Genomic DNA, 18,496 nt, shown 5'->3' with positions numbered 1-18,496 from the left:
ACCACTCAGCTATCTTGGCGAACTGCGAGATAAATGAAAGTTGGTAAGCGTATTTCTATACGTCTATACGTGAAACATCACTGCTGTTTAAATTTCTCGCCAGTCGCATAAGAATGGCACTTTTAGCGCTACTTTGAGGATGCAGATCAGGTTTGTTTTAAAAACGCGTTCCAACGCTCTTGAGAGTTAGTTACCTTTAAGATTGGATGTAGCGTGTTGGTGTTAGTAAAGACGAAGAAGCCGTTACCAACAGCGAGATTGTATAACAAAAAAATGGTTCAAATGGCTCTGAGCACTATGGGACTCAACTGCTGAGATCATTAGTCCCCTAGAACTTAGAACTAGTTAAACCTAACTAACCTAAGGACATCACAAGCATCCATGCCCGAGGCAGGATTCGAACCTGCGACCGTAGCGGTCTTGCGGTTCCAGACTGCAGCGCCTTTAACCGCACGGACACATCGGCCGGCCGATTGTATAACAGGGCTACGAGGATCTCAATGTTCCTTCTGCAATACTGCAGGAAGACGTGGCAGCGGTGGTCGCAGGAAGACCGGGGTCCGGAAAGTCACGTGACACAACCGAGAGGGATGGCCACGGTGTTCGACGTGCAGCTGTGGCTCATCGTACTGCGTCTGCAGCAGCAATTCGAGGGGCAGTTGAGACCGCAGTGACACAACTAACTGTTACAAGTCGGTTACTTCAAGGACAGCTCCAAGCCAGACGTCCTGTGGCAAGCCTTCCACTGATCTCAAACCACAGACATTTGCGACTTCAGTGGTGTCAAGCGAAAGATCATTGGTGGTCTTATTGGAGATCAGCTGTATTTTCTTTTGAAAGCCAGTTCTGTCTCTGTGCCAGTGAAGGATTGTGTGTTGGTTAGAAGGCAGCCAGATGAGCCTCTGTAAACAACATGTCTGCGTGGTAGACACACTGGAACTACATCTCGTATTGTGGCACAGGGTGCGATTTCGTATGACGGCAGGAGTACTCTCTTGGTTTCCTACGCACTATGCCCGCAAATTTGTTCGTCAATCTGGTGATCCGAACTGTTGTGTTGCCTTTCGTGAACAGCATTCCAACGAGTGTTTTTAAACGCGATAACGCTCGCCCATATACCGCTGTTGTAACCCAACATTCTCTACAGTGTGCCGACATGTTGCCTCGGCCTGCTCGATCACCAGATCTGCCTCCAATCGAGCATATACGGGACATCATCGGATGACGATTCCAGCGTCATCCACAATCAGCATTAACCGTCTCTGTACTGACCAAACAAGTACAACAGGCATGGAACTCCATGCAACAAACTGACATCCCGCACCTGTACACGTTTGCTTACTGATATTCAACATTCTGGCGGCTACACCGGTTATTTCACATCACTTAACTATGTTACGAATACAAATGTATTCCCGAAATTTCATTTTCCTGGTGTTGATATTTTTTTTCCAACAGTGAATTATTTGAATTTTTATCTCTTGTTTAGTTTTCGTTGTTTTCTTCGTACCAGCAAACATTTGATCAGGCTGTGCTCTCTGCCGATGCTAAGAGTTTAGGAATAGAGAAATTGATTTACGTCTTGATATGTCTTATTTGTACTTAATATATAAAAGTTTACTGCAGATTGTTTATTTGAAGGACGATAACTGCTTTTTCACACTTTTAATATATCGCCAAGGATTACTACATACAGGTGCGTTCGTCTCTTCTACAGTGACCAGAATGACAGAGAGCGATCTCTAGCTACAGAGAGCGATCTCTAGCTACAGTCTGGAGTCGCGCGACCGCTACGGTCGCAGGTTCGAATCCTGCCTCGGGCATGGATGTATGTGATGTCCTTAGGTTTAAGTAGTCCTAAGTTCTAGGGGACTGATGACCACAGAAGTTAAGTCCCATAGTGCTCAGAGCCATTTTTTTGAGCCTGCCTCGGGTATGGATGTGTGTGATGTACTTAGGTTAGTTAGGCTGAAGTAATTCTAAAGTTCTAAGTTTAGGGACTGATGATCTCAGATGTTAAGACCCTTAGTGCTTAGAGCCATTTGAACCAAATTTTATCCATGTCGGAGATGAAGTCTGATCCACGCATGTCTTTGCTTAAAATCACTGGATAAACGTTCATTAATTGAAAAAAAAATCGCCGCCTGAGGAATTTATGTCTCTACTGCCACAGGAATTTCCTCCATCCATTCTATGTGTCCCTACGTGAGTACTCAAGGAACGGTACAGGATCTTGATTGGAACGACTCAGTATATGTGCCATCGCACGCAGGCACCACACATTAGATCCCGCGCCATTGCACGGCATACATGGTTGAGCAGCTCGGTGGCGGTGCTGCGCCCGGTGCATCCCGCCACAAGCGCCACCGAGCGGACCTTCGCTGAACTGCTAGCAGTACGAGGAGGTTTTAGACGGCGAGCGAGTATGCACCGGGCCATAGCTCAGTAGTGGAAGCGGCCGTTGGATTTAACTGCACACCGTAGCTACCGTGATGGACGGCAACAACTAGGAAGAGGGTGTTGGCCGGACACTTGCGATACAGCGAGACTGGCACAGTTTGCTTCAGAGCTATCTGGCTGGCTGTTACCGAAGCAGAACGTGGAGTCAGTGGAATTGCCTGTATGAGTCTGTTGCTAGACAGGACTGTTTTGTTGTGTTGGAGGTCTGCAGTTGTTATTAAGTGGTGTGCGCCGCTGTATGTTTTGAGTGAATAGAGCCTGATAAGCACACATTATAAAACAGGTACTTGCCTTCTAATTATGCTTCATATTTGTGAGTTCTCGATTCTCTAGGTATTTCAAGTTCGTGTTCTTTTAACGAGAAAGAAACAGATTGTAACATCTCATTTGCTGGACTTCTCTATGCGGCTTTGGCCACTGTCTACAACAGCTTCGAGTGTCTGAGTAAGATAACTTTCCCCCGCCTGCAGGAGACGTGCTTGTTTTTTCCCCCACTCCTCCTAAATCGGTGGCGATCGGATCGGAGCCAACTAATCGGTTTTTGAGGGTGAGTAATTTCCTCAAGACGGCCGTTGTTTCCAACATCAGTTGCAGAGTGAGTATCGGAGGTTCTGCCAGAAATCAACACGTTACAGAGGCGGCATAAGTGGGAGCAGTAAATGGCCGATGAAAATGCCTAAATTCTATTTCTGATTCTGAATGGCTGAAAGGCCTAAATCTTAAATAATTTCCTGAAGCGCTTTGGAACTCACAATATCGAGGATTCGGCCAGTAGCCACTACGGGCTGTAGCTGTTGTATGCTCGCAGTGGCATAGGTGGTGAGACACCATTTGTGTTTTTCCGAAGTCAGGAGTAGGTGATCCTTCGTGATCAGCCAGGTTACTCGGTGTAGGACAGAGGACAGAAAAGTGCGTTCCTGGACGCGGTCGTGGAATGCTGCTTAGGCACTTTCCCCTTTCTCTCGGCGAGTGTTGCGGATTTCCGAGGATGGACTTGTTCGGTAAAAAGAGGCCTCCATGCAGAGCGGGCAGCCGTTGACTTGCTGCTTCTGGTTCTGGTTAAAAGTGACGGTTAATTCAAGCTAATACGTTTAATTTATTTCCGCGAAAATTTAAGAGTCGTGTTTTTTTGTACCTGTTTCCGTATTATTTTATCCACTTTGGTTAGAGAACACCGCAGTTTTTATCGCAAGTCACGTTGCAGTAAATCAGCTATAAGCTTTTTCGAAATGGTTTTCTTGTACCCTTACTAGTTTCGGGCCTGCTCCCATCGTCAGATGGTAGCGTTGACATTTTGCAAGTTTTACATTTGTGTCTTAATGAAAACCTCTCCTTCACATCATGAAAGACAGACAATTTAAAAGAGCTTTGCAAGACTTACGATCGAATAAGGCAGAAGAGACAGACAACATTCCCGTCAGAATTTCTAAAATCATAGGGGGACATGGGAACAAAACGACAATTCACACTGGTTGTAGAATGTATGAGTCTGGCGAAATGCCATCTGCCTTTAAGTTAAACATCATCCGTGCAATTTCGTAGACTGCAACAGCCGACAAATGTGAAAATTATCGCATAATCAGCTTAACAGCTCATGTATTGAGCCGTGTCGAGCTGGCGCCAGTCTTATTTTGTTCATATACCGTTGAGATCGATTGTGGTTGAGGTAAGCTATGTATGCTTTTCGCGTGTCTTACCTTGCGGCTTCTCAGGCGAAGCGAGTTGGTTGTTAGCCTTCGACGGGAACCCTCGAGATCTCGTGTCATTCGCGGGCGAGACGAGTGTCAACGGCTGCCGAACGAGTGTGATGGCCGTTACACGTTGTGGTGTGAAATTGGTTGAGCGTTTTGCCGACATGGGTAGCTTGGAAATACAAGTTCTGTGACTTTGCTGGGAACAAAATTTGAAGGTAAGCGGTGAAGCTGTGGAATCCGCTCCCTCGTATTGTGTACCTGATATGGAGTAAGTCGTCGTAATTGTTTGTTCACCGACGCACTCAGAGATTTTAAACTTTATTATTATTATGGGAGACTTTCTTGGCCTAGTTAAATGGTGGCCGTTATTTGAAAATTTTTTCAGAATCTTTTTTTTTGTGTCTCTTGCAATCAAATGGTTTTATGTTGCTGTTTTTAAAACCTACGCTCTATTAATACAGTTGTCCATGTGTAGGTGAGTCAAAGGTTCTGCCCAATGTTTCTATGTTTCACAGTTACTGGAATGTCTTTGTGATTCGGGCATAAACTTGTGCCAGCGCCTTGGCGGGGAGTGAAATGTCATCCGAGCTCTAGGCCTGGCAGTGTTTAAGAACCTGGCCACTACCGGAGTTGGTCACATATCCCCTTCCAAAGTTTAGTGTTTATCTTCCTTCCGTCAAACCGGGTTAACCTCTAAATATATATTTTGTATGTAACCTGTTTGTATATGAACTTATTTTCTTAAATATTACGGACTGTCAACTGGATAAACCTTAAACTGCATAGCATCTGCTGAATTCCTTGTGCAGCTTTTTCTAGTAATTTTTATTAACACTTCTGAGTACGTAAACATTTATTTTTTTAAGATCAGTGTCTTTGTTGTAGTTTTTTTTAAATTGAGTGATTCTATCATGTTATCTAATGGCATCTTAGTTTGGCACTAGTGCTTATGTGTTATTAAGTCACCCTTTACCTGTAATTGTTTCATTATATCTATTTTGAGGGAAGTCATATATAGTAGTTTGAAGTTCTCAAGCTTGTCAGTAACACCCTTTTCTTAATTTGGAATTGTTTGTTAGAATACTGAGTACGTTGAATTTCTAATTGTATTTGCAAAGTTTTATCTGGTGGCTCATCCACAAATGCTAATTGCCAGTTTTCTTTTAAAAAAAAACTTTGTTAGAGTACTGAGTATGTTGGGTTTCTAGTTGCATTTGCAAGATTTTATCTAGTGGCTCCTCCACAATTTGTAATTCTCCAATTATTTTTAAAGGCATAATGCCAATAAAGAGTCTTAATTATAAAGTGTGACTACCAACCATGATTCCATCCCGCTTCCTCTTTTATGGTATTTAAGATATACTGTGCAAGTGTGGTACGATTACTGAATCACTTATCATGTATAAGAATCAGAAAGAGTAATAACTGTGGGAGACAAAGAAGTGCTCGGATGAAAAAGGGTGTAAGATAGGGAGTAGTCTTTCGTCCCTACTGATCAATCTACACATCGAAGAAGCAATTACGGAAATAAAAGAAACGTTGAAGAGTAAAATTAAAATTCTAGGTGAAAGGATATCAATGTTAATATTCGTTGATGACTTTGCTATCCTCATTGGAAGTGAATAAGTATTACGGGATCTGCTGAATGGAATGAACAGTCTAGAGAGCACAGAATATGGACTGAGAGTAAATCGAAGATAGACGAAAGTAATGAGGAGTAGCAGAAATGAGAACAGCGAGAACTCAAAATCATGATTGGTGATCATGGATAAGATGAAATTAAGGAATTCTGCTACGTAGGTAGCAAAATAACACATGAGGGTCGGAGCACGGAGGACATCAAAAGCAGACTAGCACTGACAAAAAGGGCTTTCCTGGCCAAGAGAAGTCTACTTGTGTCAAATATAGGCCGTAATTTGAGGAAGAAATTTCTGAGAATGAGCGTTTGGAGAACAGCATCGTACGGTAGTGAAACATGGACGGTCAGAAAACCATAAAATAACATAATCGAATGATTTGAGACGTGGCGTTACAGAAGAATGTTGAAAATTGGGTGGACTGATAAGATAAGGAATAATGAGGCTCTCCGGGGAATGGGCAAGGAAATTAATATATGGAAAACATTAACAAGCAGAAGGGAAAGTATGGTAGGACATCTGTTAGGACATCAGGGAGTAACTTTCATGGTACTGGAGGGAGCTGTAGAATGTAAAAAACTGTAGAGAAAAACAGAGATTGGGATACACCCTGTAAAGAATTCAGAGGTGTGGGTTGCAATTTTTGCTCTGAGATGAAGAGATTGTCACAGAAAAGAAATTCGAGCAGGATCAAGCCTGAAACTAGTAACAGTACAACAAAATAAAACATATAAAAAAATTGTGGCTGGTTGCAATATTTCCCACAGTGCAATGCTGCGTTATCGACATTGAACCGTCTTCCTATTTCGACGACAGTAGCCAGCTGGAGGCAGTGTATTAGCGGCGAACATACGAGTATTCCATTCAAATCGTCGAAACCGAGAATCTTTCTTGCAAGTAGTTGAATTTTTAGTGGACTTCTAATTATTGACTGTAGAGAGTGAGGACTTTAACCCTGTCTCACTTGTGGAAGTGGTGTTGGGGCGGCCGTTATTCAGAATGATTAGTAACGTAGCAGAGCGGAGAATTAATCCGTCTCCGCCAATAAACGCTTCCAATTAAATCTGCGCAAGAGTATGTAGTGCAGTTTTTCGTGGATTTTGACCCTAATCGCGAGTATGATTTCGCATGACGCTATGGAAGCTCAGAGGCACGGACGATAGGACATCGCAACATAGTGAAAAATTTTGATTTCTAAGCGTACGCATTGAGACTGACAATTGGGATTGTTCACTTCATTGTGAAGTCTACGGTGGGTAGACAACACAACACAACATATTATCATGCCTAAGATGTTGTAGGAAACATTTTGGCATTTAAAATTGCTTTCAGACATCTCGAATGGATAAATACAGGACCTATATCGTTTTGAACGGAGTCGGATTCCATTCTTCCTATAAAATATTGGCAAGTTTAGATGACGATGTTGGCGATAACGCAAAATCCTCCACAAAGAGGAGCACAAGGGGTGAGATCCGGGGAGATGCGGCAAATCATCCTCGTGCTCTCAGAACCAGTCCCGAACGGTGAGAGTTGTCGTCTTGGAACACAGTATTGTGATAGGGCAAAAAACGTTGTACCATGGGATGGATCTGTTCAGCCATGTTGATTACATGATTCTTGGTTGTAAAATAGACACCATAGTAACCGGTTAGCCGGGCGGGTTAGCCGCGTGGTCTAGGGAGCCTTGTCACAGGTCGCGCATCTCCCCCCATTCGAGGTTCGAGTCCTCTCTAGGGTATGGGAATGTGTTGCAAGAGGTCCATGATTAAGCAATTTGTTGTTAGCGCACTCGAGCAGATGTAATTTCGATGTATTGCTCACGCGCTGCCTGCGATATGTAAGCTATAAGAGATTCTGAGACCAGAGAGCAGTGTTGACTGCAGTAGGAACTGTATGGTAGTAGGAGTAAGTAGTTGCTAGCTAGCAGTCTGGTGTATCGTGTTGGCTGGGCCGGTCGTGGTGCAGCGATGGCGGAGCCTGAGCATTATTGTATAAGGTAAAACCAGCCTCGCGCATATGTAGTATTGCTATATCAAGTCCCATGTAAATGTTTAAAAAACATTTCTTAATAATAATCTTTCTCATAAAAAGTAACTTTTGACGATCATTCATTTCAATTTAAAGAGCCGGTCGGTGTGGCTGTGCGGCTCTAAGCGCTTCAGTTTGGAACCGCGTGACCGCTACGGTCGCAGGTTCGAATCCTGCCTCGGGCATGGATGTGTGTGATGTCCTTAGGTTAGTTAGGTTTAAGTAGTTCTAAGTTCTGGGCGACTGATGCCCTCAGAAGTTAAGTCGCATAGTGCTCAGAGCCATTTGAACCATTTTGAACCAATTTAAAGAATTTACTAATTTCTCCAATCCTTGGTCACCCCGATTATTGAAAAGAAAAATCAGTTGTTTGCTTTTATAAATGACAAATCTATCGGCCAGCATTGCACAGGGCTATGCCAGAAAAAATTATTTTAATGAATTTGGCAGCGATGGTGAGTCAATTGGACTTGCCATGAGCAACAAATTTTTCTATAATCTATTTAGTTATTATGGCTACAGCACAGAGTATATACATTATTGATAAGTGCTGAACATATTAAGAAAGACAAAATGTATACGCAATGAGTACAAAATATATTAACAAATGACATAAAGTGCACACGCACTGTAAAAGTCTTTAGCATTTTTACAACAATTAAACAAATCAAGGAGTGAAATAAAGTGCACACGCACTGAGTACAAAATATATTAACAAATGACATAAAGTGAACACGCACTGTAAAAGTCTTTAGCATTTTTACAACAATTAAACAAATCAAGGAGTGAAATAAAGTGCACACGCACTGAGTACAAAATATATTAACAAATGACATAAACTGCACACGCACTGCAAAACTCTTTAGCATTTTTACATGAATTAAACACATCAAGGAGTGAAATAAAGTGCACACACACTGTAAAAGTCTTTACCATTTTACAAGAATTTAAACGCACTGTATAAGTCCTTACCATTTTACAAGAACTGGGATAGGAATGGGAAGGATTGCATCATGGTTGTAGCACAGTAGGTTGCACGTAGCTGCACTGAAAGTCCATATATTTCTACAGAAGCACAACACCAAGTGAGACAATCTGAATTTCTCTTCCCTGAAGTCTTTATCAGTGTAGTCAAGACACTGAAATGTTGTATTAATATTGTATGTTATCATTTTGGTAGTACATTAGGTACACCAAACAGTAGGACCATAATGACATCTCCATCGTTCAAGGTGGTGGACAGCTTGATATGTCAACACCACATTCTTGTAGAATCCATACTCTTACAGCAACGTAGAATTAGTGCAAAAACCAAATATAGTGCTCCATGATTATGAGAATGGACAGGACATACGGATATTGCAGTAATTGCTGGTAATTAGGTCAGAAGGTGAAGGATACATTACGTCTTATGCTAGTCATCATAGAATTACACTAGTGTAACAGCCGATCTGAACAATTATTGGCATTCATTGGCTATTTACACAGCATTTAAGTAGTATGTATGGAGTATTACAGAACATTATTCTTAAGTCATCTCAATATAGTAATTATTGGCACTCATTCGCCAGTTACAATGCATTGTTTTATTCATTATTGAGAAGTCATCATTCAAAACAAGAGTTAATTATTGGCATACCATTTATACATAATTCAACTAATTATAGGAATCATTGGCATTCATTGGCTAGTTACTAAACATGTAGCAAGTATTGAGTATTACAAAACACTATTCAAAATTCATCTGATTGCGGTAATTATTGGCACTCATTGGCCAGTTACAAAGTATTCATATAGTTTTACAAAACATTATTCAGTATTTTTCAGAAGTCATCATTCAAAACAAGAGTTAATTATTGGAATAGCATTAATGCATAAGTCATCATTCAGTATTACTCAGAACTCATCATTCAAGTGACATAGGACATATTTAAAATGTAATACACTGTAACTATTACTCAAGGTCTGTAGTCCAATAATACATAGATATAATGGATTCAATACAACAGAGAAATTAGTATTATTTTTAGAACTAGCAATATATCTTAAACTAGTAGCATTATTTGGTTGTATACTGGTAATAACGGGGACTGGTAATAATTTTTTTTTTTTTTTGCTAGCAATGCATTGCGTTGGGATAGATAATTAATTGCTGGGGCATGAAAATATTTGCTTTTGACTTATTGCTGGAAATAAGGATTAATAACGTCATTCATCATGAGTCAGCTGTAGCAAGGTTCTGAAACAAGTATAGTATATGTGATCACATTCATGAATGATACACCACTGGGTATAGAAAATGCAAGTACTAGAATAGTTTTAATAACTAAGTGTTTATAGCATATTAATATCATGAAAAGCATCTCCTGGAAAAAAATACAGAATGGATTATTGAGCTGAAAGAAGAAATGCATATTATGCTGAAAAGTAGTGAACTTCGAATTAACAGGTAATGAAACGTGTACTCAATATGTATGTACTCTAGCTGTCTTTCCCAAAACATTCAGTCATTATATTATGTGACGTAAGACATTCTGTCAAAAGGAACTGCAACAAATACTTAAATAACTACATGGCATTTCTTAACTAACAATAAATATATAAACGTCACCACTATCATCATCTGCAAAGAAAAACTTCATTATTCATATTACCATAACTTCATCACTATCATCACCTGCAAAGAAAAACTTCATTATTCATATTAGTATATTCTTCATATAACTATACATCATCATTTATTATCATCTGCAAAAAATAGACACTTCATTATTCATTATTCATATTACCATTTACTTCATACAACTATTCATAGTATAGAGTTTCTTATTTCTAGCATATTTCATCACTAAAATTAACATGTGTAGTTCTGTCTGACAGCTTGCATAAATCGCCTCGTATTCTGAAAGAAAAATAATTAGTTCAGACTGCTATTATACGGTGTGTATAGTATATTCTGGTTAATGCTTGTTAATTCTGATCCATTTACTCTTAATGACAAGGTATTGCATTTTCTTTCGTTCATTCCGAAGGTGAAATTCCTATTTCATAGTAAACCACTGTGGTTTGTTTAATTTATTTCTTTTACACGTCATTGCTTTCTGAAAATGATGAATATGGATAAATATCTTGCATTTAAACATATACTCATTAAATAAAAACTTGTTTCTAGTGATATAATTAAGCATACAGCATAGCATGACAGAAAACGTATTACGTGAAAAAACAGACAGTTTTCAAGTGCAAAAAATGTACACACAGTCTCATAATGCAGTAGCCAAAAATGTAGAATAGTCAAGATATTGAGATATCATACGGAAAAATATCAAAGTCAACTGGTGTGTGTTACATCTTAAAGATTTCATAGTGCATACAGACAAAAATTCTACTTTCGATAGGAAAACAATCATTCATACACCAAAAAATGAAAAACGTGCACGGTCTGATATACGAGTATAACGACAAGAAAAGCGACCTGCTAACCTTACCTTGCCGGGCACTTGCCAAAAAAAAATACGATAATCATCAGTAAGTGTTCATATAAATATAATTGCATAAGTGGTCATATAAAAATCAGGAAATGGCATTACAGTGTGATAAATCATAAAGTATGTTCATTCAATAAAGGGATTAATATTGGAGACATGGCGACTGCCCTTGCTTTTTCTGGTTCTCAAAGTTTCGACGTGTACTACATTGGGGTGAGGAATGCTGCGAATTCGATATGGACCTGCTTATAGAAGTTCAAATTTACTGCATCTACTCTTTCCTCTGTTGGATAAATAGTGTGTGCGTACTAATATCTTCTGTCCTATGTGAAAGTCACGGCGTGTACAAACCTATTTTTGCTGTCTTTTCCGGCGCTCTGCGGCACGTTTGATGTTGTTCAGCGCAATGTCAATTATTTCATGGTGGCGTTGTCGACGAGATGTAGGAAAAGATACTAGTTCTTTAATTTTGTTGGGTGGTTCAACATTTTTCAGTATAACAGTCGGAGATAGCATAGTAGATTCATTTGGTATGGAGTTAATTACATCCTGGAATGAGAGTATGTGTGTATCCCAATCAATATGTTTTTTATGGCAGTATATTCTACATAGTTTACCAATTTCTTTCATTAGTCGTTCACAAGGGCTCGAAGAAGCGTGATACTTGGATATATAGATCGGAGAAATGTTTCTAGCTCGTAACATACGTGTCCATATCGCAGATCGAAATGGTGGTCCATTGTCGGAAATTACTTTCAATACATGCCCTACATGAAATAAAAAATGTTTTACAAATGCATTCGAAACAGATTTAGTAGTAGTTTTGCGTAACGGAGTGAAGGTAACAAATTTCGAAGTGAGTTCAACAACGACAAAGATGTAGCAAAAAACCTCTATTAGTTCTGGGAATCGGTCCAAAAGTGTCTACAGCGGTCATGTGTCTCAGTTTAACGGGTACAATGGGATGTAACGGAGGAATATGTGAGTCGTGTCTGATTTAGCTTTCTGGCAGATTTTACATGACGCTAAAACTCGTTGAATACGTTTCTCCATGTTGGCGAAATAACAGTTCTGTCTCAGTATAAGAAAACATTTTCTGGCTCCATAATGTGCGTAACTTAAATGAGTATACCAAATTAATTTGTTAACAAGCTCGTGTTGTTGTTGTTGTTGTGGTCTTCAGTCCTGAGACTGGTTTGATGCAGCTCTCCATGCTACTCTATCCTGTGCAAGCTTCTTCATCTCCCAGTATCTACTGCAACCTACATCCTTCTGAATCTGCTTAGTGTATTGATCTCTTGGTCTCCCTCTACGATTTTTACCCTCCACGCTGCCCTCCAATGCTAAATTTGTGATCCCTTGATGCCTCAAAACATGTCCTACCAACCGATCCCTTCTTCTAGTCAAGTTGTGCCACAAACTTCTCTTCTCCCCAATCCTATTCAATACCTCCTCATTAGTTACGTGATCTACCCACCTTATCTTCAGCATTCTTCTGTAGCACCACATTTCAAAAGCTTCTATTCTCTTCTTGTCCACACTAGTTATCGTCCATGTTTCACTTCCATACATGGCTACACTCCATAAAAATACTTTCAGAAACGACTTCCTGACACTTAAATCTATACTCGATGTTAACAAATTTCTCTTCTTCATAAACGATTTCCTTCCCATTGCCAGTATACACGCGCGTCAGGAATACATAATAACCAACTGTTGCTGTCAGGGTGAGAGCGGCGAAACAGAATATCATTGCGTACAGTATAATGGTTTCTAATGGTAAGATTATTCTTATCTTTCCAAAGGCATTTAATTTCTTTCCATACGTTGTCTTTGCTCTGCTCTTGTGCTATGAATGACGATGAAATGAAGCTTTCAAATGCGACTTTTTGAATATACATGACGCTAAAATTTGCTTGGCAGAAGTTGGTTGCGATGTCTTGCTGATTGTTGCTGAGAGAACGGGATAGTGCGTCTGCTACAACATTTTGTGTACCGGTAATGTGAACAATTGTAAAATTAAATTCCTGTAAATAAAGTTTCCATCTGCTTAATCTGTCGTGTGTAAATTTAGCTGAAAGTGAAAACTGTATAGCTCTATGATCTGTGTTAACAGTAGTATGTCTTCCATAAAGAAAATGCCTGAATCTCGTAAATGCCCATACAACACATAATGTTTCAAGTTTTGTAACAGAATAATTGCGTTCAGCAGGTGACAGAATGCGACTTGAAAAGGCGATGTTTTTAATTACTGTAGTACCGTCTTCTCCAATTTCCTGAAAAATGTGTACGCCTAAAGCGGTGTTAAAACTGTCGGTGGCAATGGAAAAATTTCTGGTTAGATCTGGGAGTGATAAAAGTGGTGTATTCAACAAAGCTTGTTTTAGATTGACAAATTCAGAATGTGCTTGGCTATCCCAGGACCAAATAGGGTTTTTACCCGTCAATTGGCCCAATCTATGGGTGTCTAAAGCAGAGTAATGAATAAATTTACTGAAAAAGTTAATTAATCCCAGAAAGCTGCGTAATTGTTTTTTTGTCGTTGGAACAGTAATGTCACGTAAAGCTTGAAGTTTTTCCGGGTCAGGCGCAATGCCTTCTGCTGAAATTACATGTCCAAGAAATTTTATGGAAGTTTTGCCAAAGTGCGATTTGCTAAGATTAACTGTGAGTCCTTGTGCACGAAAAGTTTGCAACAGTTGTTCAAGAATCAAATTGTGTTCAGACCAGTTAGCTTCTGCAATAAGAATGGCGTCTACATACGTTGTGATTCTGTCTTTTAGTTCTGTCGGAAGTATAGTATTCAAACCGCGAATAAACGCTGCTGAAGAAATTGTTAAACCGAAAGGTAATTTACTAAATTGATAACAGTCACCAAAACAGAGAAATGCTGTGTACTTTCTGCAGTTCGGATGGAGCTGAATTTGCCAAAATCCCGATTTTAAATCTAATGTGGAATAGACAGCAGTACCATGAAATTGCTGTAGAAGTTCTTCTAGTGTCTGTGGGCGATCTGTTTCATTAATAATAATGTCATTGATGTGACGCGAATCAAGTACGAGCCGAAATGAGCCATCCTTTTTCTTAACAATATGGAGCGGGTTTATGTACGGACTAACAGCCGGTTCAATAATTCCTTGGTCAAGCTTAGCTTGCAATTCTTTCTTAACTTGTTCTCTGTGAATATACAGAATGGGATAATGTTTGGCTTTAAACGTGTCGTGCTGTTTAACTTGAAATTCATACATAAAACCGGACATAGTGCCAGGGACGTTGTCAAAAACTGGAGCTTGTTGTAAAAGAATATTGCGTAGTTGAGTACGTTCGACGTCTGTATTTGCACTGCTTTGTTTTACTTCATCAGAAATCATTTGCGTAACGTCATAGTCAGCTTTTTCTGTTGTATTGTAGTTGTGTACATACGTATCTGTGAACAATGTGGAATGACAGTCCGTGTTACGCGATGTAGAAGTGACCTCTGTTCGATTAATTGCCTGTTCATCAGCAGATAACGCGTGCTGAAATTCTAATGCCAGTTGTACTTTTTCATCCTTTAACATTAAATACGAATTTTGAAAGTCAATAATTGCGTCATGTTATACCAGAAAATTTGTACCTAAAATAACGTCTGTTGTCAATAAGGGAACAATCCAAAAATTTGAGTGAAAGGTATGACCTGCAATACAAAATGATAAGTGTGTCTGTAACTTTACATCTACTCCTTAACGTAGGATAAGCATTCTCTTTGTATGCATTCGTTGAAGGTTTCTTCATTTATAACTGACATCCAGAATCGATTACTGCTGAAAATGTGGATGATCCAATCTTCACTTCAATGACAGGGTGGGAAATGGTTTTTTGAATAACTGGTTTTTCCTGCAAAAGAGTGTCTCGGATGTCGTCAAAAGTAATAACATTTTCGTGAACAAGATTCTCTATGTCAAAAGTAGTGCTTACTTTGTTGGAAGATACAACCTGTACTGTATCTAGTCAAATTCTTTCTAACGTGCTGTTATTTGCGGGGGGATGATGTGGCATTTCGACTATTTGTACTGTTCTGTTATTTCTTCCTGACGTATTAGGTTCGGGATGATATCTACTGACTGGTTCATTCATGATGTTGCGGATGATTCTACTGTTGATAAGACCGACTGTTTCGCTGAAAACTGTGCTCATTACTTTTACGTCTGTCATGATAATCATTGCTATACGTCGCGTTGCGATATGAATTGAAATGATGTGTCTTCTGTACGTAGTGATTTCCTTGTTGCTGTGCATTACCATTTGGTGTGGCCGACGCTATACGTGTAGGCGGCGAAACATCAAAGCTTGGTTGACCTTGCAAACCACATTGTTGGTTAGGTATGCTAACCGGCTGGCTTTGATGCTGTTGCGGGGAAAACCCTCTATTGTTGCCAAAATGCCTCTGCGATAGCTGAAAATTTTTTACATACTGATGATTACACTTCTGCCTTTCATTAAAATTACGCTGGTAGTTCTGGAGTGTCTAATGAAAATTGTCACTTTCGGTAAAACTTGTCATACTGGGGTTTCTTTACACGTTTCTAATCCTAGATAGATCGATAGTTGAAGAGTTGTTTTGATAGATATAAAGGATAGTAAAAGAGAAGGCAGCAGTGCAGAAAACTAAAGATGAAATAGCACTACTACGGCTCGGGGCCCTGTGCACGCTACGGCACATATTCATCGTAGTGTAATGAATCCCCTGAGGTCTCCTACGCGCTGCAAATAAATTTTAGTTTCTGCGTTACAGGCAATGCCGGTGAAAATTCAAAAGCAAATTGTTGTATCCTATCCAAGGGGTGAATCTGTGTTCTGTCATTTTTAAATACTTTATATTTCCTAACGGATAGAAAGTGCTTGTAATCAAACTTTTCGTCTCTGAATGTCTGAACAGGTTCAGGATTGTATGTTAATCTGTTTGTCTGTGACTGTTCGGAATCTAAGTCACGTACTCTCTGTAAATTACCTAAATTATACAGGCTGTGTGAGTGTGAGAAATGTTCGGAATGTGGCGTCTGCTGTGCCGTGTTAGAGGTACAAACATTTTTCATTTCTGTCAATTCTTGCTGTAAAGATGACAATTTTCTACGTAATGTATTATTGGACGAACCTATCTCACTGATTGTCTGCAGTAAGTTATGGAATTCGGGTGTTTGATTGAACGAAATTGGTGATGTATCGTCTGATTTGGTGTCATTGTTATTTTCGATAACGTCAATACGACTGGCCAATTCATCAAATTTTTCAGTCAGTGCTTTTACCTGATCGTAATTTTTAGTGTCACAAACATTAATTTGTTTTTGGATTTTACGGGTGGTTTTGTTCAATTTCTTAACGTCTACTTTGATGGCATTGGGGACCTGTATTAATTCTAATTGTTCAAGTCTGTTGGTCATTGTCTGAAAGTCTACTGTGTGTGTGTCTGTTTTTGTTTTAAGATCGGAGATTTCATCATGCAATTCGGTGTTCAGCTGTTTGATTTCATTTGATACTGTAGCAATATTGTTGTCTACGTATGTTTTTGCTTTCGTAAACAATTTACGCTTATCTTCCTGTCTCTGTGCGGTAATTGTTTCCATGACTTGTTGCTTTACTTTATTCTGTTCCTGTATAAATTTACGGTAACGCGTTTCACTGTTTTGTAGGTGGTGATTAAAACGTCCCTCAATTTGGCTATTCTGTTGTTCAAATTTCGTGTCTACTTCGCATCCAGCGTGTGTGAAAGTTCTGCTGACATTAATTTAAACTCGTCGCGTAACTGTGTTGCGTTTTCAGAACATTGTTTAGCGACTGCACTAATTTCATCTCTAAGTAATTTCGTTGTGGCTGCATGTGTATTGCGTATCTCTTCATTATTATTCCTGGCACAGGCCTTAATTTCCTCACGTAATTGTTTTTTAGTTTCACTACATTGCTCCGCAACGGCTGTAATCTGTTCAGTAAGCTGTTCAATAGAGTTGTCAAGTTTTTAATTAATTTTTTGAACGACCTGTCGTGTTTTTCATTCGACTGTTTGAAACTTGCATTAAGTTGTTTTAAATTGTTGTCGTGTTTTTCATTAAGTTGTTTGAAATTGTTGTCTTGTTTTTCATTCGACTGTTTGAGATTTTCATTATTTTCATTAATTTGTTGTTTGAGATTTTCATTAAGTTGTAGCAATAATGCGATAACTCGATCCATGCCAAAATTAGCTGCCGTATTCTCTGTGCTGTGTGATGGTGTATCTGCATGTGTCACGTTTCTCTGTTCGGTAACCATTTGGTCATTATCTGATTCACAAAAAGGTTTACCAATCGGATGTGCACTGTTGGTCACTACCTCGGAATCAAATAAACTTGACGTGTTTTGTGTATATTGTTCACCTTCGTTAGAATCATTTATCTGTTCACTGTGTAAATTTTGCAAATCAGATGTGTTAAACTGGGCAGCGTTCATTGTAACGGAAAGTGCCGCGTCATCAATTGTCGTTAAATTAAATGTGGACATAACTGAATTTGTTAGTTCATCATTTGGAATAAAATCATTACTGGTGATCGGCACGCACTGATTGTCTGTAATTAGAGGATTATCACTATTACACTGAGTGTCGCTCGTATTATCGGTCAAATTATTCGAGTCGGCTTTTTCACTCATTGCACATCGCGATGTACTGTTAGCAGTTTTTCGCGGCATTTTCACAAATCAAAGTTCAGCACAAAATCAAACAAAGACAAAGCAAAACTGGAACAAATGCAATTACAACAAAGAGAAATAAATTGCCGATGATCTGTGAAAGAAAGAGTGACAAGTTAGTAAATACTTTGCGCCAGATGTAAACTACACGCCCGCATCTCGTGGTCGTGCGGTAGCGTTCTCGCTTCCCACGCCCGGGTTCCCGGGTTCGATTCCCGGCGGGGTCAGGGATTTTCTCTGCCTCGTGATGGCTGGGTGTTGTGTGCTGTCCTTATGTTAGTCAGGTTTAAGCAGTTCTCAGTTCTAGGGGACTTATGACCACAGCAGTTGAGTCCCATAGTGCTCAGAGCCATTTGCACCATTTTTTTGTAAACTACATTTAATATTAGGTAAATAAGAGCAGATATATAACTGACTACCTCTCAGAAATTCACAAAGAAAATACGATCCTGGCAGGTTGTTGGCAAGTGTAACCTCCCCACAAAATATA

The sequence above is a fragment of the Schistocerca nitens genome, chromosome 2, assembly GCF_023898315.1.
Source record: "Schistocerca nitens isolate TAMUIC-IGC-003100 chromosome 2, iqSchNite1.1, whole genome shotgun sequence".
NCBI classification, from domain to species: domain Eukaryota; kingdom Metazoa; phylum Arthropoda; class Insecta; order Orthoptera; family Acrididae; genus Schistocerca; species Schistocerca nitens.
The sequence above is the reverse complement of the archived record's forward strand: the minus strand, read 5'-3'. Positions refer to the sequence as shown.